At 40.6% G+C, this 25,971-nt stretch overlaps 1 protein-coding gene and 1 pseudogene across 2 annotated transcripts in view; both read left to right on the top strand.

Moving 5' to 3' along the window:
• Nucleotides 1-25,971, top strand: part of NPSR1 (neuropeptide S receptor 1) — a 141,890-nt gene that overhangs the window by 55,084 nt on the left and 60,835 nt on the right. The gene's annotated exons all lie outside the window — the stretch shown is intronic.
• LOC121474870 lies at nt 16,539-17,589 on the top strand (annotated as a pseudogene).

Genomic DNA, 25,971 nt, shown 5'->3' on the forward strand with positions numbered 1-25,971 from the left:
GGAGAGGTCACGGTATAGAAGTCTTAAAGTTATTAAAATACAAATGAGCATAAGTAATTGGTTTACACGTGGCTGTAAACTAAAAATATCTACCAAATATTATATTTGAGAAAGATATACATAGTATATTTATGTATATATATACCTTTGACTTAACAATTCTATTAAAATTTCTCAAGAAATTAATTAAGGATGGGTATAATGGTCTCTGAACAAAGATACAATCTAAGTGTTATAAAGTGAAAAAAAAATTAGAAAAACAGTGGTGACATTGGCTGTAGAAACAATAATTTCACTTATAATGAAATACACTAGAACAATACTGATAAAATCCATTTATAGGATAATAAGCTGTGATATGTTGTCATGTAAAAAAAAAAGCAAGTCAAAACCCAATATTTAAGGTATAATTCTACTTTGGAAAAAATTAACATACGTATATAAATAGAAAATAAATCTAAAAATCTCTGCAATTAAATGTTAATAGTTATATCTGGATGGGAGGATCTTCCAAGCTTGTTATTTTCTGGCTTATATTGGTTTGTGTTTGGCTTCTCTGGCTTTTTTAGTTTTTCTGCAAGTTACACGTAAGAGATTTAAACAGGGCTGTGACATATTCGATTTTCAAGGGTAGAGACAGGAGCAAGGGCCAGGATGAGACACAGTAATTGGAGCAAGTCAGGTGAGAGGTGACAGGCGCCCAAAGCCAGCCAGCAAGCAGCAGCGCAGATGGACAAAATGGGCAGACTTGAGTCATTCCAATGACAAGGGAGCGCTGAGGCTGGAGATTGGGGCGATATGGGAGTGAAGCTGCAGATAATTACCGAACAGTGCAGCAAGAAATCCTGTCTCCTCTGAGTTTTAAAGAATAAGGAAGAGTCAGCCACATGGAGAGGAGGGGAAGAACGTTTCAGCCAGAAGTGTGGGCCTCATTATTTGACCTGTCTCACCATGGCCTTTCCCTGCCAAACTGCAAACATACTCACCAGATTTGAATTAACATTTTCAAAGGGATAGGGAAGCACTGCTCCCCACCCTACACCCCCCACCCCCCAACATCTGAGCACATTAAGTCCCAGTGAATCCATTCATCTTGGTTGAAGCAATCCCCAGGCGATACTGCCCAAGGCCTCTGTGCAGAACGGGGTTATTCTCTGCTGAGCGCTTCATTTACTCCTGAATGGAGAACTCCTGGGAATCCTGCATCAGCCAAGCACAGCACAGTTTCTGTTTCTAGGAAATAGTAACACGTTTGACCCCAGTGACTTACACTAGCAGAGCAATGTCCCATTGCCCAGTGATCATCACTGTGACCTTCACTGGGACTGAAATGTCCTTTCCCCAAGGACCCGCTCCAAAATACCATCTAGCAGATCGGAGGTCCTGTCAGAAGATGAAGATTCATCACACTGGCAGGCTCTCCCTGAGGACTCCAAGAACCTGAGGGTTTGAACAAAAGCATCCTTTATATACAGACTGAAGGGGTTCCAAATTTCTAAATGATGCCAAATAAAATGGGCTGTAATTATCAATCTCTCGTTAGCAGACATTTAAAGTAGGACTAGGTCATTGGAATTTCTATTTCAACTCTTCATGGAAATTCTTTATCAAAAGACTTCTTTCCCCCTTGATCTACTCAACATGTCTTACCAGTTATAGTTTGTAACAATAGTAATGATAATAATAATAATAAAATAGTATGAATGTTTGTCAGTTTGCCAGGCCCTATTGTGAACATGTCTCATTTTGTCTTTACAACAATCACACAAAGAAGATAACCTAATTTCTATAGATGTCAGAGAGGAAACTTATCCACTTAGTTGAACCAAAACCCATCTACCTCCCACACTGAAGAGTTAGGCTTTTATTTTAAAGAATATGCTATTTTCAAGAAAGCCCCATTATACTTTTACTTTGACTTTTGCCCTCAAAGTCACCCAAACCTGAATTACTAGAGGGTTTCCTCCAAAAACATAATTAAGTTTGACTTTCTTTTCCTCACTTCCTATAACTAGATCTGGAAAAAATGGTGTAGCTAGCATAAAGGAAAACCTCTAAATAGTGTAGCCATATTGCCACAGAAACAGACTCAGAAAAATAAACCCGAGAACTCTAGAGAAGGAAAGCACGTTATATAAGTTTTCCCCAGAGTTTGGCAGCCTTTGTTCACGGTTGGATATAAACTCATTCAGTTCTACCCAGAAGCCCACACAACTTCACTTCCTGGCATCTGTTCTCTGCTCCCAGGAGCTGGAAGATTGTTTCTTCTGATAAAGTGTAAAACGTTTGCAGCAATAAGGTATGCTCAGAAAGGGAGAGAAAGCAGACAGCGTGATTCAACAGGTCTGGGTAGGATCCGGGAAGCTGGATTTTTTTTTCAACAACCTCCTCAAAGTTACTCTTACTCAGATGGTTTTGGAGCACTGTTTCAAGAATCTCTAAGTAGGATATTTAACAGTGGTATGCACCTCATGGTTAGAAACTTGGAGTCACAAGGTCTGGGGTCAAATCTCAGCTCTATGTCTCAGCAACCAGCTGAATATGGCAAGTAAGTTAATTATTTAAGTCTAATTTTCCCATTTATTACTGGGGATGATCATATGTGAAAATTAATGATAGTATATATATGCAAAGTGCTCAGCACAAGTGTGTGGATTACAGTAGGCAATCGATGAATAGGAGTCATTATTATTATCATTGTAGATTATGAAAAGTATAAAATAGTACTGTAGGATGCTTATAGCATGGCTAATGCTTATGGGGTTGGACGAGAGAATGTCTAATGATAATAGACAGCAAGCATCACCAAACTACCAAATGGGTGACACACTCAAAGTCCACTTTAGAAAAGAATAAAAAGGGAGGGGAGCTCTGAAACTTAGCCTGCCGACTGCCACAAGGTGACTACCAACACCATTTTTATAACCATTCCTGAAACCACTCATGTTGCAAAAAAGGAAGGACTCAAAAGACTAAAACTTAGTAATTAAAAACACTAAAGCCAAAAGGGGTGTCACCATGCATGTCATAATTACACTTCTGAAGAATTTACTATGTCCCCTCAACAACACCAAATCCTATGCTGGGATTGGCTCGTTCTATCCTGACAGCTGCCCTAGGAAAAGTGTTGGTTTTATCTCCAGCTGTGATGGAGGATACTGAGAACAGAGAGATTAAGAAGTATAGCCATTCTGCACAAATTATAGACAGTGGAACCAGGTTATACGCAGGTTAAGAGAGCTCAGATGCTGGCCTCATCATCAGAACCCTCACAGTAGGTCCCCAGAAAGAGGGCAAAACCCAGTGGGGAGGTGGTTTCCTATACTATACCAGCTATCGGTTGTCACCCGCTTGATAATAAAAAGGAAAGTGACCAAGACAGTGAGAAAACAAGCCACAGACTGGGAGGAGATATTTTCAAAAGACACATCTGATAAAGGCCTATCAGTTAAAATACACACAAAGAACTCTTAAAAGTTAACAGTAAGAAAACAACCTGATTTTTTTGAAAGATTTTTTATTTGTTTATTAGAGACACACACACAGAGAGAGAGAGAGAGAGAGAGAGAGAGAGAGAACAGGCAGAGGGAGAAGCAGGCTCCATGCAGGGAGCCCGACATGGGACTCGACCCCGGGTCTCCAGGATCACGCCTTGGGTGGAAGATAGCGCTAAACCGCTGAGCCACCAGGGCTGCCCCACAACCTGATTTTTAAAATGGGCAGAAGATCTGAACAGACATTTCACTAAAGACAATATACAGATAGTAAATAAGCATTTGAAAAGATGCCCCGCATTATAGGTCATTAGGAAACTGCAAAGTAAAACAGCAATGAGTTACCACTATATCCCTTTGAGAATGGCCAAAACCTGGAACCCTGACAACACCAAATGCTGGTGAGGATGTGGAGCCACAGTCACTATCATTTATTGCTGGTGGGAATACAAAATGGTGCAGCCACTTTGGAAGACAGTTTGGCAGTTTCTCACAAAACTAAGCAGACTCTTAACCACACAATCCAGCAATTGCACTCCTTGGTATCTACCGAAAGGAGCCAAAAATTTATGTCCACAGGAAAACCCGCACATGGATTGTTATAACAGCTTTATTCATATTGCCAAAACTTGGAAGCAACCTTATGTCCTTCAGAAGGGTATAAATGGATGGATGGTAAATCCATATACAATGGAATAGTATTGTGTGCTGAAAAAGAGTTATCCAATCATGAAAAGACAGAGAGAAACGCAAATGCATATTACTAAGTGAAGGAAGCCAGTCTGAAAAGGCTGCGTACTGTGTGATTCCAACTATATGACATTTTGGGAAAGATAAAACTATTCTAACGCCATACTATTTTAAAATTGAACTGGAAGAAGTACAAACATCAGTGGTTGCCAGAAGTTAGGGGGAAAGGAGGGATGAATAGACAGAGGATTTTTAGGACATTGAAACTATTCTGTATGCCACTGCAAAGGTGGAGAGATAGCATTATTTGTCAACACCAGGGAATGAGTAACATCCAGAATGAACCCTAATGTAAACTATGAACTTTGGTTGGTAACAAAACCATGTGTCGATGTAGGTTCATGGATTGCAACCAACATACCACTCTGGGACAGGGTGTTGCTAGTGGAGGAGATTGTGATGTGAGGGGGCAGGGGTACTAGATACTAGAAACCCTGTATCTTCCTCTCAATTTTGCTATGAACCTAAAGCTGCTTTAAAAAAATGAAATCTGTTTTTTAAAAAAGGAAGTGGATACCCATCTTCAAACACATGTGCAGTGTTTCACAATTCATTGATAAGTAGCGATCTCCAAGGAGGCAAGACTCATGTTTATCTTGTTTGCTTTATTCTTAACATATTTTGAAATAATAATAAATTCGAAGGCAGCTACAAAAACAGTAGAGAGAGGATCCTCTGAACCTTTCATCTAGTTTCCCCAGTGGTTTTTGCATAACATTTTGCATAACTTTAATACAATATCAAAATCAGGAAACTGATGTAGGTAGAATGTGTATGTGGCGCTCTGTGCCTTTTACCACATGTGTAAATCCGTGTAACCACCACCACAGGATTTTGTTCAAGTGCGGACTAAAATATTCAATAACGCCATGCAGGAAGTCAAGGAATGAACAAATAAGCAAGTAGCTGGATGGATGAGTGCATCTATGACATAAATGAATAGCTCATAGTCCTTATAGTATAGGCTCAGCCGATCTCACAAACCATTTTTATTCTTATAAAGTCTGGATCTGAGAGTTACTTATAAATGCATGGATTGGGAGCACCCCACTACACCGCAGAAGAATCCTGCCTTCCGTTTCAAGTTGGCTAACTGAGCCTATGTGAGCGAACTTGCCCTCCCCAAAAACTTTCTCATTAAAATAATATAACACAAATATAGGAGGAAAGATCAAAGCTATATGCCTGATGCCAGGAAAGAGTGCTATCCATGTGGAGGAAAAATCAGACTTTACCAGATTCAGAGCAGGTGACATGGAAAGCCAACATGTGAGAAAACAGAAACCCACCTTTGTAGGTTTCCCTTTGTAGCAAGTGAAAGGGATACCGAGCAAGCCTCCATTCTCAATTCCAGAATTCAGAAAACCAAGAGCTACAAATAAAAGACATTCTAGGTATCCGTCATGGAAGCAATGAGCCAGACCCAGTCACAGAGCATCAGATCATGGCGATGATCCTCCCAGTCCATACTGGGTGAAGGAGTCATGCTGGAAGTGGACGAGGCTGGACTGGGGGTGTACATGGTGGAGCCAGTTCTTACCTGGGTGGTGATGCTAGAGAGGGTGATGGCAGTGCCTCAAGAGCTCTGAGTGTAATATAAGACTGAGGAATCACTGAACTCTATCTCTGAAACTCATAATACACTCTATCTGAATTAATTGAATTTAAATGAAAAAAATAATAATAATAAAAAAAGCACCAGGTGGGGCTAGTGCTTTTGCTTAGTTTCTTAATAAAAAAAGAAAAAGAAAAAACTAGGTCTTGATCTGGAACTAGAGAACCTATGAGAACCTATGTCTGCTCACCTCAGGTTTTTCAGGGATCATCCTAGGATTTAAATAAGTGTTGCATCGTCTGTGAAAGAAAAAAGCTCAGTTCTGAGGCAGGTACTGGGAAAGAGCCTCAGGAAGGACCCCTCTGCTAGGCCTGAGGCCTTGACAGGCTACATGCACCAAGTGTCTTCCCATAGGAAAACCCCCTGGCCTGGAGGTGTTGATGACTGGCCATAGTCTCTGTGGGTCTCTTCCCAGATAAGAGATAAATAGGAGCAAAGAGAGGACATATAATCTGTCTGCAAATTCTTTGTTACAGTCCCTTTTTGTTCAGAAAACATTTTTGCTTGCTTTTTATATTGCTGCTAAATGCTGGAGAGAAAGCTTGTTTGTTCCTCTGCCCCCCAAGAGAAAAATGAAAGTGAGATTCTATTTCTCAGTGGGTTCATAGTTTCTGACCTAAAGAAAGCGATCAAGGTTTCCAAGCACCTCCCACCGACCCTTGGGAAGATCTGTCACCCATTTCCCCCCCTCAAGGTTCAGCTCTAAGTACAACCTTCTGAGCACAGCATCCTCTCCCAGGGAGCTTTGTCAGCCCCAGAGTCCAGGCTGCACAAGAGTCCCATCCTGCTGAGGGCTATGGCAGTACAGGTCATCCCTAGAGACTGCTTTCTCTTCCACTTAAGAAGGAATAAAAGAAAAGCAAAACCTATTGACTGATCTCTGTTTGCCTCTGTTTCCTGAAATTTCCATCTCCTTATGAATGAAAGAGTCAAAATGTGTTCGATCCCAGAGAACAGAGGTACCCCTGAACTTTGCAAGATTTAAGCATCTTGAAAAAATACCTGTGATAGAAAAATCAATGAACACATACAAAGATTCTGCAGTTCAAAAGGAAACTCTCTAAGGAATTTGGCTGATGCAATCCAATAAGAAAACAATATAGTAAAAGATGCAAGTGAAAACAAAATGAGTGAAATTATCAGTTTGCAAATGATGTGTCTATCTAAAAAGAAAATGCAAGATTGTTTGGAAAGTCCATTGGGTCTAATAGGCGATTTAATTAAATTAGCTGATTATAAAACCAACAAATATAAAAAGCAATTAGCTTTCCTATGTACTAGCAATAACCTATTAGAAAATATAATAAAAAAAACTATGTATTAAATTTTCATAGAGCAACCAAAATACAAAGTGCTTTAAAAATAAATGTAGTGACTTATATGAACAGGTAACTAAGTGGCATTTAAAAATTTAATAATTGAAAATCTGTTCGGTGTTTCTGATCAAAAGACACCAGCTTGTGAAGACTCTAGTTATCCTGAAATCAAAATTTTAGTTTCATACAATTCAGATGAAGACTTCCCCTGGATTTTTTTAAAGACTTTATTGATTTATTTGAAAGAGAGAGAGCAGAGAGAGAGAGCACAAAGGGGGGTGAAGGGGGAAGCAGTTTCCCCTGAGCAGGGCCAGATGCTGGGCTCTATCCTAGGACCCCAGGATTATGACCTGAGCAGATGACAGATGCTCAACCAACTGAGCCCCCCACATACCCCTTCAACTGGATATTTAATTTAAAACTAGCAGATATTATTTTAAAGCACATCTGGGAACATACACTCCTGATATTTTCCGAGAAATTTTCTATAAGGAAAACATTAAATAAAATGTAGCTGCTCATCCCAAAACAAGTCTGTGTTGGCTTAAGATCTGAAAGCGAAGGAACAGAATGAAAGGCCAGAAGCAAATCAAATATACATAAGACTTTAAAATATAAGAAAAGTGCTTTTGAAATGAATAAGGGATGGGGGGAAGGTGGATGAATAAGCAATGGCTGATCCATGCTCCTGCTTTCCAGCATATTCTCAGCTCTGTGCTGCCGCAGCGCCCGCTTGCTCTTCCCTCCGACTTGAACTGCCTTCTTCTGCCAAAGCTCCTCCTGGTCTCTTGTTCAGTGTTTCCTCCTCAGAGTGAGGCCTTCCTTGGCCTCTCTAAGTAAAAGAGCAGCACCCCAGAGAGGGTTTGAGGGATTTCCTCGGGTGATCAATGAGAAAGATAGACCACGAGGTGGCAGTGATGCACACAAGCTTCATTTAGGTGCTACTTTGACAAGTTTGTATGTGAGGAAGTTCTTCATGACAACGTGACCCAGAGGCTATGCAGTGAGGGTCACGGCTCAGAAGGACAGGAGGCCAGGCGGGACATAGAATCGAGAAGGTTCATGTGTCTAGATGATGCCTCTCAGTGGCACTGCAGGGAACCCCGAAGTTGACAGCATCAGCTTGAGATCTGTAGAGCCCCAGAGCTTATCTTATCTGTGGCTAGCAGATGTTGGACACGGCTTCAGGGCCTACAAAGCAGGCACGCTGAAAATCTGTTTTTTGGGGCTGTGTTTAAAAAAATTGGATTTAAAATTTTGAGTTTGGTGCCAGTGAGCTTCTGAGCTAACAGATCCCAGCCTGCTGTGAAGAAATAAGCAATGTAGGAGCCAATGTACAGAGGCCATGTCTGGCTTCCTTATATAACACTCCCATCCGATTCTCTAGCTCCTTACTCCTTTGGTATTTTATTATAACACTTATCACTCTGTAACATTATAATCTATATTTATTTAGGTTTTGTGTTTATTATCTGTTTTTCTCATTAAAATATTAACTCTAGGAAGACAGGAACTGTATCATCTTTGTCCACTGCTATTTCCCCAATATCAAAAACAGTCGGTGAGTCAAAAAGAATTGGCTAGAGGAAGGAAGAGAGGAGAGAAGACAAGAAAGCACGTTTACCGGGCAGCCAGGTGGCTCAGTCAGTTAAGTGTCTGCCTTCAGATTGAGTCCTGATCCCAGGATCCTGGAATCAAGCCCCAAACGGGGCTCCCTGCTTGGTGGGGAGCCTGCTTCTCCCTCTCCCACTTCCTCTGTTTGTGGTCTCTGTCTGTCAAATAAATAAAATAAATAAATAAAATCTTTTTGAAAAAAAAAGGAAGGAGGTTTACTTAAATAAGCAATGGAGTAGGTTAAAGATTCCAATATAAACATGAAATTGTTTTTAGGGAAAAAAAATTCAATAATTAGGATGAGGATGTATTTTTCTAAGTGTGATATAAAGGTAGAAAGTATTTCTAAGTGTGATTTCAAGAACTGATTATTAGCAGGTTCGAAAAAATATATAAAACAAAACTTAAGTTGTTATAAAGTGAAAACTAAAAATTAAATTATAAACTAATTAGAATATTTACAATACAAGTAGTATTTGCATAGCTGATCACAAGTTAATGATGTGGGAAACCACAGCAGAAGAAAAATTATTAAATTTTCTTACTGCCAAAAAAAAAAAAAAAAAAAAAAACAATTTCCTTACTGCCTACAGTCAGCCCATTGTCAATCCTTGAAACAAGCAGAGTGACCTTCCTCTAGGGACTTCACTGCCTAGATGTTGACACTTTGCTAAGGGCAACAGGCAATCTTAGCACAACTCCTAGGTTGTCTACTTTAACATATTCCTTTGGAAACCTCCTTCATCTCTACCCCGAACCCTCAAGATACATGTTGGCAATCATCCCCCAAGCACATGACCCACCGATATACATCTGAAGGGTCTCATGACTCAGGCTTTATTAGACAGTAATAAATGAACTTTTCCCAAATGATAGCTAGCCCCTCAAGGTCCTGGAACATTGCTTCCAAAATTCCTTAGAGACTTACGCTGCCCCTGACCCCCTCCCAACTTGAAAGCATCTAATGGGCCACTCCTCATGATCCCTGTGCAGCTCCTCTTGCCCATGGGTCTTGTCCCCGTGCTTTAATAAAATAAAATCACCTTTTTACACCATATATCTCAAGAATTCTTTCTTGGCTGTCAGCTTCGAACCCTAACGTCTTTCCGACACCATTAATACGCTCACCAACTAAAGATATCTGACAAATCAAAGAAAAATACTTAAGATAAAGAAATAAGCACAAATATGTGAACAGGTAAAACACAAAAAGAAAATGCAATTTACCAGTCAGCCTATTTTAAATGTTTAATGTTCCACGAACTAAATGAGTGCAAATAAGGATAACAATGACCTGCCATATTTTCCTACTAAGAAAAGAAAGTAGCTTTCAAGAAATTGGTAGGGCATCAGGCCAGTTCTTAATAAAATCTGAAATGGTATCAACAAAACGTTAGGAAGTGTTTATTTCTGGGTCATATTTAGCTTTTCGGTCCTTTCTCATTTTTTTAGAAATACATACTATTTATGTAATACAAAATTAATTATACATAAAAAATATATAGCTTTGGTAAGCCTTGCCTTCTAGGATGGGCCAATCCTGGAGAATAATGCCTCAGTACTGAGAATTGCCTATGTCTGTTTTGCACCTATCAGTAGCATGGAGGACAGGTGTGCTTTATCTCTGCCTTGGATGAGGGCCAGGGGATGAGGGTTACAATCACACAGATGGATCTCAAAATCCCACTAGTGGTTTCCAGGTGGTTAGTGGAGGAAGGGATGATAGGCAGAAGAACAGAATGTGCAAAGGGAGAGGGACACAAGACAGGATGGGGCACAGTCGTGTCATTATAAAAACAAATGACACTTCGGCTTCTCACTTTCCAGAATTCACAAGTGACACTAAAAGTTTATCATGTAAAAGGGCTCAGGTTAAAGATCCCCTCACAAGTTATGTGTACCAGACAGAGTTTTCAATGAAATTTGCAAAGCAAATCTAAGGGGAAAAAAAAGTGTGTTTCTCTAACCACTCCCCCTGGGAAGTACTGGGGCAGGTCTTGGGTGTACCTCCCAGAACAGACTCAGGTTCTCCAGTTGTTCACCTTTCTTATCTATCAAGAACTAGGGCAAGTTTATCAGTGGTGGGGAAGGGAGTCGGAGAGGCAAGAAAAAGATCACCTGGGCATTAGGCAGGTGGTTTAGGTGTCAGTTGTTTACAATAGTTTCTTAGGAATGACAGCTGCCTGCTTGAGACCCAGGAACTTGAGTACAAGTGCAGCTCCATCTCTTGACACAGGAAAAACCCGATTATCTCTATTGGCTCATCATCCAGGCAACTTACTGAGAATTGCCATGGTGGCTTTTGGACCATTCTGTTTCTCCATACCAGAATTCTAGGGTGGCTTCTGGACTATTTGAGTATCCATACCAGAGGTCCCTGACATCTTAGCAATTTTAATTTCACTGAGACTGGATGTGACTCATCCACAGTTTAAGGTCATTGTGCAAAGTACATCATGAAACTGGTGATGTGAGACCAGCTGACTACTCAGAAGGCACATTTCTACTAAACATCTTTATCTGCAAATACACATGTACATTTCTACAGTGAGGCTGTTATTTTGTAAAAAGTGAGCACAAAATGGCGTTTACTCCCAGTGCTTGTGGCGCCTGTAACGAGTGAGAGATTATTAGTTCTTGGACAGAAAAAAAAGAAGTTGCAGATAAATGACAAATATTAACTCATCTGTTTGTTAAAGTTTGAATGATAATGAGTATAGCATTTAGAAAGAACTAAAGGCTACTCATGAATCTGGTTTAATGATTGCCTGAACCAATCCAAAAATTGCTCATCTGGTTAGAGATACAATAAATGATCAAATTATGGTGAACTTAGAGTGTTAGCAGGAGTCTGACTCTTTATAGGAACCCATGCACAGTGAAAGTACCATTAAGGCTTTGGAAGCATACGCTGAAAAATAAAAGTTGGTTGGAAATTTTAGGAAATAGTTTTTCCTTTGCAGAATTTAAGTAACAGGGCTTTGTGAGGAGAGGGCTTCTTAATCACACCTCTGTACAAATGTGGACTCTACCAGAATACTTCACCCATTCATCATTTTTTGGTCAGTATTACTATAGAGATGCAATGCAACACTGTGTGGAGGTTATTTTCATGATAAAATGTACTGTACTTGATATTTAAATTACCTTAGTTCTGCATTTATAAGAGTCATTGAAGTCACAAATTTTTCAGGTATAATATACTGCACTGTATGAAAAGAAATTACATGACATCCAAGAAAATAGAATGTCACAACTGTCTTAAGGTATTTCTCTTATGAATACCAAAGACTGCTTTGGTACTGGAGTAGGAAACACTGGAAGGGAAACAGCATAGGAGTTTATATTGAAGAGAAGCGGGTGGGTGGCCCACTATAAGGTTGTGTTTTCAGCCATACATTTGGGTTAAGGTCATAGAAGGGAAGGGTCACAATCATGGCAGTGACAGATAGGTTCTACTGGAAATCAATTCCCCCAAAAAATTTCCCAGGAAGTGGAGTGGAGGACAGATTGGAAAGAAACCAGACTGCAGGAGTCAAGATGACAATTTAGAATATTTTCATAATCTTAAAGAGATGATAAGGATCTCACATTAGCCTCAAATCCAGTGCTTCTCAACCCTGGCTGGATATGACAGTCAGTTGAAGAGCTCTTGAGACTACAGATTCCCGAATACCATTCTGATCATTAATATCAGAATCTCTAGGAGTGACACCTGGGCACTGATATTTTTTAAAATTCCCCAGATGATGCTGATGCAAGATGAGGGTTGGGAATTCTGCTGTTTAAGCCAAGCAATGGTGATAGATGTGGATGAATTAAAAAAAAAAAAAACATTCAGGAGTTAGAATTTGATCATGACTGATAGAAATGGAGGAATTGGGAGTATGTAACTTCAAGGTGTAGGTCTTGGACAGCTTGGAGGATAGGCAGTCATTATGATGGAAAATATGGAGGATCTTCTTACAGTTAAACATATTTCAAGCTTTGAATATGTTACAGCTATAGTCTCCTCAAAACCCAGCCTGTCCTACTATCCTATAACCTTGGAGGGACAGTCAGCAAAGAAAGCCTCTATTATTTGAAAAAAAAAATTTCAAATTGGTTGGCTAATGTCAGGAAAATCATATGCTCTCAAAAGGCAAAAGGGAAATGGCTTGACTGTACATGCCTATTCTCAAAGGAGATCTGGGTATTGAAATAGCAATATTTCATTATGTGGATTTTGCTCCTGAGATTAGATTTATCATTTCTTTTCTTTAAGATTGAGGTAGAGCATCTCCTCGGAGAACAGCGTTTCTCGGCAAATTGGTCTAAAGGGCCATGAAGTTTCATAGCAATTATTAGGTTTCACTCTTCTTGAAAACCAGTGTCTACCTGCAAGTATCTTCTCTTTCACCTCCTGCTGGCCTTACTACCGTCTCTTGCTGTTCTCTCCCCATTTAATGGTTGTATCTTTCTCTTAGGCAGGATCTCTCACCCTACAAAGGACTCCACCAGCACTAGGCTTATCCTTAGAGCTAGTAGCTAATCACTATGGCCATGGGATGGGCTACTCTGATTGATCTGGGTCACTAGTCTACCCTTGGTGGGAGGAATGAAGTCAACACCACCTAAATCATGTGCATTAAGACCTGGTTGGGAAAAGGATGATTGTATACCATCATCAGCAGAAATATATGTAGGGTAAGCAAAAATGACCGGTGACCAGTAAAACTTCAGTGAGTCTCCAATTTTTTATTCCTTTGAGCCTCACCAGCATCCTGTGAATCCCAGGAATAGTCCATGGATTACTATGTTCCCTTTCCAACCTCCATGCACAGCTAGGTGCACAGACAGAGATGGCCATGCTTCATGGAGAGGCCCTGGATGTTTCAGAGAGAAAAAAAAAACGCTGGAGGAAAAAGCTAAAATGAAGGCCAACTTGCACCATTCAGAACAGGGCCATCCCTCTCATTTCTTATCCCAGAGCCCTATGCCTCTTTTCTACTTTGTTGACTTTGATAAATGAATAAATGAATGAATAAATAGATGAATGAATAAGTGAATACATATCTGGGTCCTATACATATGTTCCCCGCAAATGCCATGCCAGCTTCCCTCTTTCCTCCATAAAATAAATTGGGTGATTATTGGAATATAAGAGCTGAAAAAGTAGGAGTTCTTAACCTCAGGCTCTAGGGAAAACAAAATGGATCTCGTGAAAAGTAATGCTTAATGAGTTAATTTCCAAAAGCCTGAAACAGAGCTTTAAAAATGTTCTTTTTTAAAAATAGCAGTTAAGGTTTTGATAATCTACCCCCGGGAAGTCATCTAAAACCGCTGATGAAGCTTTTTGCAAAGAGATTTTTATCACACGGCTATTTATAACCGCAGAAAATTGTAAACAACTTAAATGTTCAACATTGAAGGAACAGTTAAATAACATATGCTACAGCCCCTCAAAGAATATAATGTATCATTAAAAATAATGTTAATAATAAATTTGTAATAGTATAGAAAAAAACTCATAAAGTAAATGAAAAGCAAGATAGAGGATTATATATGCACAGTGGACTTAGCTATATAAAAAAAATAAAGCTTTTCATAGAAAAAAGAAGTGCAGAAAAATGTTTTTTGGTGATGATAAAATACTTGATTCACCTCCTCTCCCAACTTTTTACTTTTCTCTAGCTTCCGTATGTATAGTAAACATAATCAACTGATGTTCAGTTCTCAGACATCTTGATCGACCTATCAGCAGAATTTGACTTAGCTGATCACTCCCCACTGTTTGAAATACTTTCCAAACTTGCCTTTCAGAACACCGTACTCTCCTGATTTTTATCCTACCCCACTCGTTCCTCCTTCCCTGCCTCCTTTCCATGTCTGGTCTTTTCTCTGATCTCTTAGTTTAGGGTGTTTCAAAACTTGGTTCTCATATCTTTACCCTTCCCTGGCCACATCCACTTCCTTAGTGATCTCATCCAGCAGCATGACTTGACATATTATCTATATGCCAATAATTTTCCCATTTACATCTCCAGATTAGACCTCACTTCTAAATTCTAGACTTGAATATGCAACCCTCCTAGACATTGCCACAAAAAGATGTCTCAAACAATCCATATCAGAGCTGAATTTCTGATCCTGTCTCCCTAAGTCTACTCCTCTTGGAACCTTTCCTACCTGCCTCAGTCCAGATTTTGTCATTAAACCAAAATCACTGTAAAGATTATAGGAATAAAGGAATGTAGTAGTTAAATGGGTGCCTTCTCAAATGTGATCATGGTCAGAAAAAATGAAGACCAAGAAGCCAGAAGGTCAAGGAAAGACCCACCCCAAAGCCGGTGGCTCTCAAATGTTCTCTGGAGAGCTGTAGCAATTCTCAGGTTTTGTGGCAAATCTCCCACCAACTGTCTCACCCTCAGAAAGCAAAACAGGCTCTTCCAGAAGCTGGAGAAGCCACTGTAAATTTCGAAGCTGCCTATACATGTGCTTTCCATGACCTACTGACAGAATGATCTCTCCTCACTTTTGCCTCTCAAATTTCTCATTGAAAAACTCTAACTTGGAACAGCATAGGGAAGGTGAATCTAGAAAATACGGTTCCTGGAAAGTGTGGAATCTAGAAGATATAGAACCACTTCAATTCATGGCAATGCCATTCTTAGAGTTACTTAGGACCCAAACCTCAGAGATATGTTTGACTCTTGCTTTCACACTCTATTTCCAGTCTATCAGGAAATCCAGTTGGCTCAACCTTCAAATATATCCACTAATGGCCACTGGAGTGTAAGCTCCAGGAAAGGAAGATTTTTATCTGTTTTACTCACTATACTTAGAAGAGTGTCTGGCACATAGTGGGCCATTTAATGAATAGTTATTGATGAATGAACTAGTAATGCCACAACAGCTCTTTTTCGGTTACTACTTGCTTGGATTTTTTTTCCCTCTTCTTTTAGTTTCATCCTATTTGTGTCTTTGAAACTAAAATGAGTGTCTCTTAAACAACATATAACTGAATAATGATTTCTGTCAATTCTCTATCTTTTGATTAGTTTAATCCATTTATATCTAAAGTAATCACTAACAAAGGAAGATTTACTTCTACCATTTCGCTTTTTGTTTTCTGCTTATAGCTTATTTGTTCCTGATTTTTTTTTTTATTGCTGCCTCCTTTTAGGAATAATTGATATTTTTCTAGTGCATAGTTTTTCTAATTACTTATTTCTGTGGGATTTTTAATTTTTTCTTAGTGGCTACGCATGGGATTATAATAAATACCTTAACTTTGTAATGTCATAATTCCTACGATCAAGTTTGAAAATTAATACCAACTTAGTTTCAACAATGTACAAAAACTTTGTGTCTTTACAAGTTCATCCTTTTTGCTGTTGCTGGCCACAAATTACATCTTTATACGTTGTGTGCCCATTAGCATACATTTATCATTACAGCTTTATGCAATTGTCTTTTAAATCATATTGAACAGGAGCTCCCGGGTGACTCAGTCAGTTAAACATCCAAATCTTGATTTTGGTTCAGCATGCTTTCAGGTCCATGAGATTGAGCCCTGTGTCAGGCTTAAGATTCCTGGTTTAAGATTCTCTCTCTTTCCCTCTCCCTCTGCCCTCCCCACTGCTTATACTCTTTCTTTCTCTCTCTAATATTAATTAATTAATTAATTAATTAATTGTATTGAACAAGAAAGAAAAATTACAATACTTACAAGAAATGCAATAATAGACCTCCCTGTGACTCGCCATCATGAGCAGCACCTTAGTGAAGATCACAGAGATTGAAGCCAACCAAGATGGCTCGGACTCAAAAGAACAGGACCACAGCACACCCCCAGGGCTGCTTAAGGCTCGCCTTGCTAATCTTCACAGAGAACTCATTATCCCAAAAGGTGGTGGTGGTGGTGGGCCAGGAGAAGGTTTTGATGTGGCCCAGACAGATGATGCTCGAATTGGGTTTGTGGGTTTTCCATCAGTGGGGAAGTCAACACTGCTTAGTAACCTGGCAGGGGTATATTCTGAGGTGGCATCCTATGAGTTCACTACTCTGGCCACTGTGCCTGGTGTCATCAGATACAAAGGTGCCAAGATCCAGCTCCTGGATCTTCCAGGTATCATTGAAGGTGCAAAGCATGGGAAAGGTAGAGGCTGCCAAGTCACTGCAGTAGCCTGAACATATAGCTTGATCCTGATTGTTCTGGATGTCCTGAAACCCTTGAGACATAAAAAGATAATTGAAAATGAGCTGAAAGTCTTTGGCATTCATTTGAACAGCAAATCCCCCAACACTGGCTTTAAGAAGAAGGATAAAGGAGGCATTAATCTCACGGCCACTCACCGTCAGAGTGAGCTGGATGCTGAGACTGTGAAGAGCATTCGGGCTGAATACAAAATTCACAATGCTGATGTGACTCTGCATTGATGCCACAGCAGACGACCTCATCAATGTGGTGGAAGGAAACAGAGTTTATATCCTTTGTATCTATATGTTGAATAAGATTGATCTGATCTCCATTGAGGAATTGGATATCATCTATAAGGTGCCTCACTGTGTACCCATTTCTGCCCATCACTGCTGGAATTTTGATGACCTATTGGAAAAGATCCGGGACTATCTGAAACTAGTGAGGATTTACATCAACCCAAAGGCCAGTTGCCCGATTATACATCTGCAGTGGTGCTGCCTTATTCCAGGACTACAGTAGACAAACTGGGGTTTGTCTGTGAAACATAATCCTCAAAAAGTGGGTAAAGACCATATGTTGGAGGACGAGGATGTCATTCAGATTGTGAAGAAGTGAAACCTTCCCTTCTCCCCATCTGCTGGGCCAACCATAGCAGCTTTTCCTGTGACCAAGCACCCTATCCCAAACCCTTTCCAGCTTTGGCAGCCAGTGGATCAGGATTCAGGGGAGGGAGGTGGAGGCCCTCAAACTGGAACTTTAGTTGTCTTACCTTGGTGTCACCTTCTAAATTCAACTGCATAAAGGACTTGCTAGGCCAGCCAGCTATGTGCAGCTCATGTGTCATTGTCAGAATTTGTTTGGGGATGGATTGAATAAGGATGGGTATATACAGTGAGGCAGCTGCAAAAGGGGTTACCTGGGAGCTTGGTCTTAGAAATGGATAAAAATGTGACTGCAACAACAACAAAAAAGAAATGCAATAATACTAGCTTTTATAGTTACCTTTGCTGTGAAACTTTACTGTTCCTTATTTTTTCACAAGACTTCTAGCTGCTGTTTAGTGGCCTTTCATTTCAGCCTGAAGGACTCCCTTTAACATTTCTCCTAGGGCTGTGTCCACTGGTGAAATATTTTTGTTTTTCATCTGGGAATGTCTTAAATTCTGCTTCATCTTTAAAAAGTGATTTTGCTGGACATAAAACTTGATTGACAGTTTTTTTCTTTCAGCACTCTAAATATGTCATCCCACTGCCTTCTAGCCTCCATAGTTCCAGAAAAGAAATATGCTGCTAGTCTTATGGAGGATCCCTTGTATATGTCAAGTCACTTCTCTTCTACTACTTTCTGTCTTTCTCTCTGGCTTTCAACAGTTTAGCTATGATGTGTCTTGGAGTTTATCCCACTTGGAATTTATTGGGATTCTTGCATATATAGAGTCATGTCTTTCTTCAAATTGGGCAGAGTTTGAGCCATTATTTCTTCAAATATTTTCTGCCCTTTTCTGTCTCTGTCTCTCCCTCTGAAACTCCCAGAAAGTAAAGCTTCTATAAGGTTTCCTCCAGACTTGTCTGAGAATTCATGAAGCCCTGAGAATGTGTGTAAGCACACATTCTGTGCTCATGGGTTCTTTGAAAGCCTTTATTCCCCCAAATATCTTCTTTGCCAACCTCACCTTTCCCTGGCTTTTTGCTTTATCTGTTGCTTGTCCCTATTACTATTTTTTGCTACATACTACTGTATTCAATACCTTTGTCTTTAAATATTTTCAGCAAGTGTCACTTGGGGAGCTCTTCAGCCCTGGGAACACTCCAAGTCAGGTGATATGAGGCCATACTTTGTACCAGTGCTAAGGGGAATTGCCAGACAGGTCAAAACACAATCACAGCTCTTTCAAAATAAGATTCATAATGATCCCTGTGGCACTAGCAACCTCCACGAGGAGCGCAGTATTTTTATGGCCACAGCCGATCTGGAGAGTGGGGTATGCCAAGCATGCAATTTAAAATGACATAGCAGGGATACCTGGGTGGCTCAGTGGTTGAGCATCTGCCTTTGGTTCAAGGTGTGATCCCGGGGTCCTGGGATTGAGTCTCACATTGGGCTCCCTATGGGGAGCCTGCTTCTCCCTCTGCCTATGTCTCTGCCTCTCTTTCTCTGTTTCTCAGGAATAAACAAAAATCTTTAAAAATAAAAAAATAAAATAAAATACCATAGCACTGTCTCACCACAATGCAGCAATGCCTTAGGCTTTCCCCCAGTTGTTCTAAGTTTTCTGTTTGTTGTTTCTTTGTTTCTTTGCTTGTTCGTTTTTGTTTTGTTTTGTTTTACTATCTTTCAGAGTTCTTTGAAAGCTGATTCTGAGAGTTTCTACTAGCTTACTAGTTTTTGACATTAGGAACCAGGGAGCTCTCTATGCTGCCACTTTCAGTAATACCACCTCCACCATTGCCAAGCTTCTTAAGTTAGATACTTAGATAATTTCTTTCATACTTTCTTCTTTTCTAAAATAAGCATTTAAGGATCACAAGAATTTCTCAAAGATGCTTTAATCTCCTCTCACAAGTTCTGACAGATATTATTTTCATTACTATCCCATTATGATTAATTAATCTATAATTTCTATCACAGTTTATTCTTGGACAAATTGTTATTTAGAAGTATGTTTTTTAATTTTCAAAAATGCCAGGCTTGTCTAGTTATGTCTTTGTTATTGTTAGCTTAATGTCTCGTATGTTTTAGATGCTTTTGAAATTGGATGAAACTTGACACATGGTCTAGTGCATAACAATCTTATAATGTGCTATGTGCCTTTCAAAATATGCGTTCTCCAGATTTGAGGAGCAATACTTATATATTTATATCAAGTCAAGGTTGTTTATTGTGTAATTCAAATCTTTTCTATCCTTAGTGACTGTTTTCTTTACTTGATCCATAAATAACTAAAAGAAGATGCTAAAATCTGCTGGTATGGCAATACATTTGTCTATGTCTCCCTGTAGTTCTATTATTTTTTACTTTATTTATTCTAACAAGTTTAGAATTGTCACATCTTCCAGTGAATTAAACTTCTAATCAATATTCAGTAACTCTATCTTCAGTAATGCTCTTAGCTTTTAAGATTTTATCTTCTATTGGTGTAGCCACAGCATCTTTGTTTTAGTTAATATTTGCCTGATATATTCTTTTTTAGGAACATTTTGTGTTTTTATGTTGTAGCTATTTCTATTTTCTTCTCTCCTTAGAGTGAGTACTCATGGGCCTAGTTCTATGCAGTATGACCACCTGCTACAAGGGGGTAGGAGTCCTCTGGATAAGAAGACCAGGGGGAGCATAAGAGGTGGATCCCTCGTATCTGTCAAGTCACTTCTCTTCTACTGCTTTCTGTCTTTCTCTCTGGCTTTCAACAGTTTAGCGATGATGTGTTTTGGAGCACATCTCTTTAAGTTTATCCCGCTGGAAATTCATTGGGATTTTTGCATGTATAGAGTTATGTCTTTTTTCAAGTTGGGGAGAATTTTGGCCATTATTTCTTCAAATATTTTCTGCCCTTTCCTGTCCCCCTCCCTCCCTCCGAAACTCCCAGAAAGGAAGGTTTCTATAAGGTTTTCTCCATACTTGTCTGAGAATTCATGAAACCAGTCCTGAGGCTGGGTGACCCTGACAAGTGTCAACACATGTTGACTGAACCACCCAAGTGATTTCTGATGGCCAGGCCTTCTTCCTAGTGTTGACCTTGGACACAGATAGAGTCTCCCTATGACTTTTTTGTGTCTGAAACTCTCGGAATTCCTTTAAGAAGCCCTGATCCCCCAGGTTTTTCTTCAGAATGCCCCCTCTGTTTTGTTTGTGATTCAAAACAACACAAACTCTTTCCTCATCCTAAATCTGCTGTTGTCTGAAAATTGTGTGGGATCTAGACTTTACCAGTTTTCTTATATCTGAGGGCTGGCATCCTTCAATTACAGAGAATTCATAGCCACTGTCTCTTTGAATAATGCCTCTTTTCCATTCTCTTTATCATCTTCTGAACCTGCAATGAGATTTTCATTGGACTTTCTCATTCTATTCACTGTGTGTCTGAACTTCTCTTTGATCCACCTCCTTGTGTCTCCATTGCCTTCAGGATAATTTCTTCGGACATATCTTTAAACTTCCAGTTCTCTTTTCATCTGGTTCCAATCTTCTATTTAGCAGTGTTTATTGAGATTTTAATTTCAATTACCATGTAATTTTTCTACATGTCTAAAAGTTCTATTTTGTGCTTGTTATAATATATCTGCTCAGTTACAGTTGTCTTTTAATCTCATCACATTTAGAATCCTCTGCCTTGTTTTCATGTTTTTAAAAGCAATACAATATTGTTTATCTGATATTTCTAACATATGAGATCTTTGTACATCTGTTTCCTGTGCATACACAGGTGTTTACGTTTGCAGAGGAATTTCCCACAGGCTACAGCACACTCAGGAGAAAACAAAGTAAACAAGGAAATAGAGGCTTAGTGTTACTGTGAAAATGGTTTCGACCTGATAGATCGAGGGTCTCAGGACCCTGAGGGGTGTCCTCAGACACACTTTGAGAAGCGCTTTCCCAAAGCATCCATTTATTTAATGAATTATTTTTCTCCAGTGCATCCAGAATTACCCTGGGGAATTGCCCTTGGCAACTTTGGGAAGCTATCAACCTTGGGAACATAGAGAAATTGAAAACTCCCAATCATTTTCCTTAAGGCTTAATTTTCTCTAACTCTAAGAATGACTGCAAGCAAGTTTTAAAAATCTAGTGTAACCTGTCTGATGTTTTTGCTTCTTCCCCCTCTCCTCTTTAGCATTTTGATCACTACATAATCCTCCATTTGGACAACTATATCATAAGGCTTTTACTGCCATAACGAAGGTTTATTAAAGGAACACAAAAACAAAGCAAAAAAAATCATCTACTTCTTAGCTTTTGAATTTCAAGTGAGTTGGAGGAAAAGCTGAAAAGCTAGGCTACCTGGACCCAGAAATGGGAAAGGCCAGGGGGCATGTGCGGGCGACAAGAGCCTAGACATCAGGCTGCTGCTGAGAAGCAGACCTTGAGCCTTGAGCCCCTCTAGAACCAACATTAAGCGGACGTGGGAGGGGAGCTATAAGTCAGAGAATTCAAGAGCAAGGGGATCTGTGACCCACTTTCTCAAGAGAAAGTCCAGGGAGTAAGTGAAACACTGGGTTCCCCCCTCCACCCAGCACCAAAAGTGAGAAGAAACGTCTGTGTGGGTGTGTAGGCAGAGAGCCTGAAATAGGCACCCGCTGTCTGCAGACACTACCCTGCATCCTGGTGCCAGGGCAGAGGAATGTATTCTGAGCAACCGAGAGAAGAGAGCCTGCGGCCTAAAGAGGCTGTGCAGTGGGAGCATGACAGGCATCACTTTGATCTGCTGACAACCAAAAGCAAGACAGGGTTGGGCACTTCTTAGTAGATGCCAGTGAGGACTACGGAAGACACCTGGGACCAGACACCATGCCTGCGTGTATGCACACAGATGCACACATACACATGCACATGCACGACTTGACATTGCATACGTTTTCTTGAACTTAAAGAGGACTACAGAGACAGGGGAAGAGTAAACACTTAATTGACTGCAATTAAGTTCTCGACATCCAACAGAGTAGGAGTTCATACTAGCAATTAATTTTTGGTTTAGAAGATGAAGGATGTTATTTTTCTTGCACACTACAAGCCAAAGTTTAACAAATACTCCGGCTCTAGGATCCCTTAGCTGCGGTGACAGGTGGAGGAGGTGAAGAGGGAAAAGAGGGAGGGGATGCGGGTACTGCTGCCCGCTGCTTCCCTTCTGTGGGGGCTGCATCACAAATGAGGCTCATCATGGCTCAGGCATGTTTACTACTCAGCAAGGCTCTCAGCCAGAGAACATAATTGATGTGCACAGAGCCGGCCTGTTGCAAGCTCATGGTGCAAGGGCCTCTAATTCAGAGAAAAAGGAATTGGGCCTCTGCCAGTCATGTACCTATTCTGCTTTCATGTGGGCATCAGTCAGTTCCTGGTTTCCGTCTGACAAACCAGGAAAAATAAAACTGTCAGAATCCAGGCACGCTCTTTATTGGGACTGTTAGCTTGGTAATGGAAGGGAATGTTATTGCTCTAGGCATTTGCATAATATCTATTGATCAAGCCTCCTCGACGCTCCTATTCTTCATGCTGGGTTCTGGCAGCGAGGGAGGATGTGCTTGGGTCTCACATCACAGCCTCTACACCTTCAGGCCAGGCCACTGTCACTAACACAGTTCAAGAATAGCGCCGAAAGCCCCTGTTCCAACCAAAAGGGAGGCAGCCTTAGGCTGGGGCAGCCATGTGAGATTGGAAGTCGAGGCTGCTGAGTTTTATTTACAGCTTTGCCACCACCTTGCTGTGTGACCTTGGGCATGCTGCCAGCCCATTCTGTTCCTGTCTGCATTCCACACTGCCTGGAATCCTTCCATTAAAGAGTCCCTCCTGGGCCAAGGTTTGATGCCCCCCATTAAAATGAAACAGTGCTGTTGAGAGAATAATAAGTGGCTTCAACCATTAGCCCTGCAGAATTAGTTGTCAGATTTGTTCACAGCTGAGAGCCCTTTGGTTTTGGTGGGCTGAAGTGGGGGTGATGGGAGAGGGAAGTACACTACCTGGAGGTTGAGACTCTCTTGCCTGGGAGTGGAGTGCGTAACATAGAGAAGGATCCTTGTGAGTCATTAGAGAATCATAGACACAGGTCCGGGAGACATAGCTTGGGTCATTGCACCCATCTCCCCACTGTGCCTGAATCCCTGTCAAATGGACACAGGGTCTTTGCATAATCCCCTCTAGTAATGGGGATAAGCTACTTGAAAGCTCTAAGATATTACTGAGAAAAGGCCCTTTGCCAGTCACATATTAGTCTGGAGTCTAATGCTTTTCCCAGGCAACAGCCCTTAAAGGAATGCGTGACAGGCACACACTCAGGTCAAGAGTGTGACCTTGAGTCTTCTCTTCTTCTAGATCACTAAAGTCTTATCCTTCTGCAATCCATGCACTCCAACAACCCTGAGCCCCCTCGTGGCAGTCTGTTTGGTCTCTGTTCCGAAGAAACATCCAACTTCAGTCTTAGGGAGACCTCTCAGAGGCAATGGCATTTATCAGCGGGGATAAATTGAAAGAAACCCAGCAAAATGTCTTAAAATTCCTCTCCACCCATCCATTTGCCTCTCCCAAATTCTCTCTCAGCTACTCAGAATCTCTTCATTCTCCAACTCTCAGGTTCTCTCTTTCCAAAACTTCTTCCTAAACCTTCCAAGGAAAGAGGGAAGGGGATAGAAAGGGAAGTAAGGAGAAGAAAGGAAGGAAAAGTGTTATGTTCCAAACACTTATAACATTTAATCTTAACAAAGTATGTATACTTACCTCAATTTTATAAGGTAGAAACAAAGACCCAAGATGTCTAAGTAAGTTTCCCAAGGTCACAGAGCAATTAAGTGGCAAACAGTGGATTCAAATAGTGACTATGTCACAGTCCAGGCCCAATTATTCTCAAAATAATTCACATCCTCCTGAAAGCTGGGGAGCCAAGCCCTGGGGATCCAGATGTGTGATATTGAATAAGGCAGGATAAGTACAGAGGAGATAAGCTGCTAATCATAGTTTGATTATAAAAACTATTCCAGGGGCAGCCTGTGTGGCTCAGCGGTTTAGCACCGCCTTTGGCCCAGGGCGTGATCCTGGAGATCCGGGATCGAATCCCACATCGGGCTCCCTGCATGGAGCCCGCTTCTCCCTCTGCCTGTGTCTCTGCCTCTCTCTTTCTGTGTCTCTCATGAATAAATAAATAAAATCTTTTAAAAAAAACTATTCCAATTGAAGTTCCATTTCTTCTCTTTAGGTTTCCTTAGTACTACCTGGGTGGCTCATTCAGTTACATATCCAACTCTTGATTTCAGCTCAGATCATGATCTCAGGGTCATGAGATGGAGCCCCATGTCCAGCTCCATGCTGGGTATAAGTCTGCTTAAGATTCTTTCTTTCCCTCTCCCTCTGTCCCTCCCCCAACTTGCACATTCTCAGAGAAGGAGAAGGAGAAGGAGGAGGAGGAGAGGAGGAGGAGGAGGAGGAGGAGGAGGAGGAGGAGGAGGTTTCCTTTATATTCTAAGTCCGAAGAGAAGTTCACATACTAAAAGTGGAGATTTGTTGAATATGTAAAATTCAGGCCCTTAGTTAAATCTTTTAAGAAGATTCTTCCTGTGTTTGCCCTTAATCTTTTGTTTCTATATAATTTTAGTATCTAGAACTTGACTAGGGGAACAGAGAAGGCTCTTATGAGTCTCATCCATGAGTCTCTCACAGTCTCGTTAGAAAGACTAGTAAATGCAATGACACACAGTGATGAATGACAATACGTGTGTCATACTCCCATGCCGTCACGCATACTGCTTTCTTGCTGTGATCTTTCTAGCAAAGTGCTGCTCATTTTTCAAGATACGAAGCTCCAGGGGCACCTCTGTGAAACCTGCCTTGTCCTCTTGGTCCCTACCCTAGCATATTTGATTCATCACCCAATCCTTTATACAGATATCATGCAATAATATGTTAAATTATCTTACATGCTTCCCTTTGACACTTGAATGTGAACAAGTTGAGGATAGGAATGGAATTTTCTTCCTTGTAGTGTTTCTAGCTCATGGCATGGTATTTAAAGCCTAGCAGATAGCAATCAATAAGATAGACTGACCATCACTTAAAGAAGGGCTAGATGAAGTGATGCAAGTCAGCATCCTCCAGGGAAACATGGTGGGAACTTCATGGTGAGGTGGAACTTGCAGTGGGTCTTAAAGGGTAAATAACATCTGGGGTTGTTGATGCTGCCAAAAGTACAGGAGAAGGTCACCAGCCAGGAAGATAAGGGCCCGAAATACAAGGAAACCTTCCTATGGCTTTATGGTGGCCCCAATTTCAAATACCCCATCCTGTTGTCAGACATTGTTA

This window comes from Vulpes lagopus, chromosome 13 (genome assembly GCF_018345385.1).
Source record: "Vulpes lagopus strain Blue_001 chromosome 13, ASM1834538v1, whole genome shotgun sequence".
Taxonomy (NCBI): Eukaryota; Metazoa; Chordata; class Mammalia; order Carnivora; family Canidae; genus Vulpes; species Vulpes lagopus.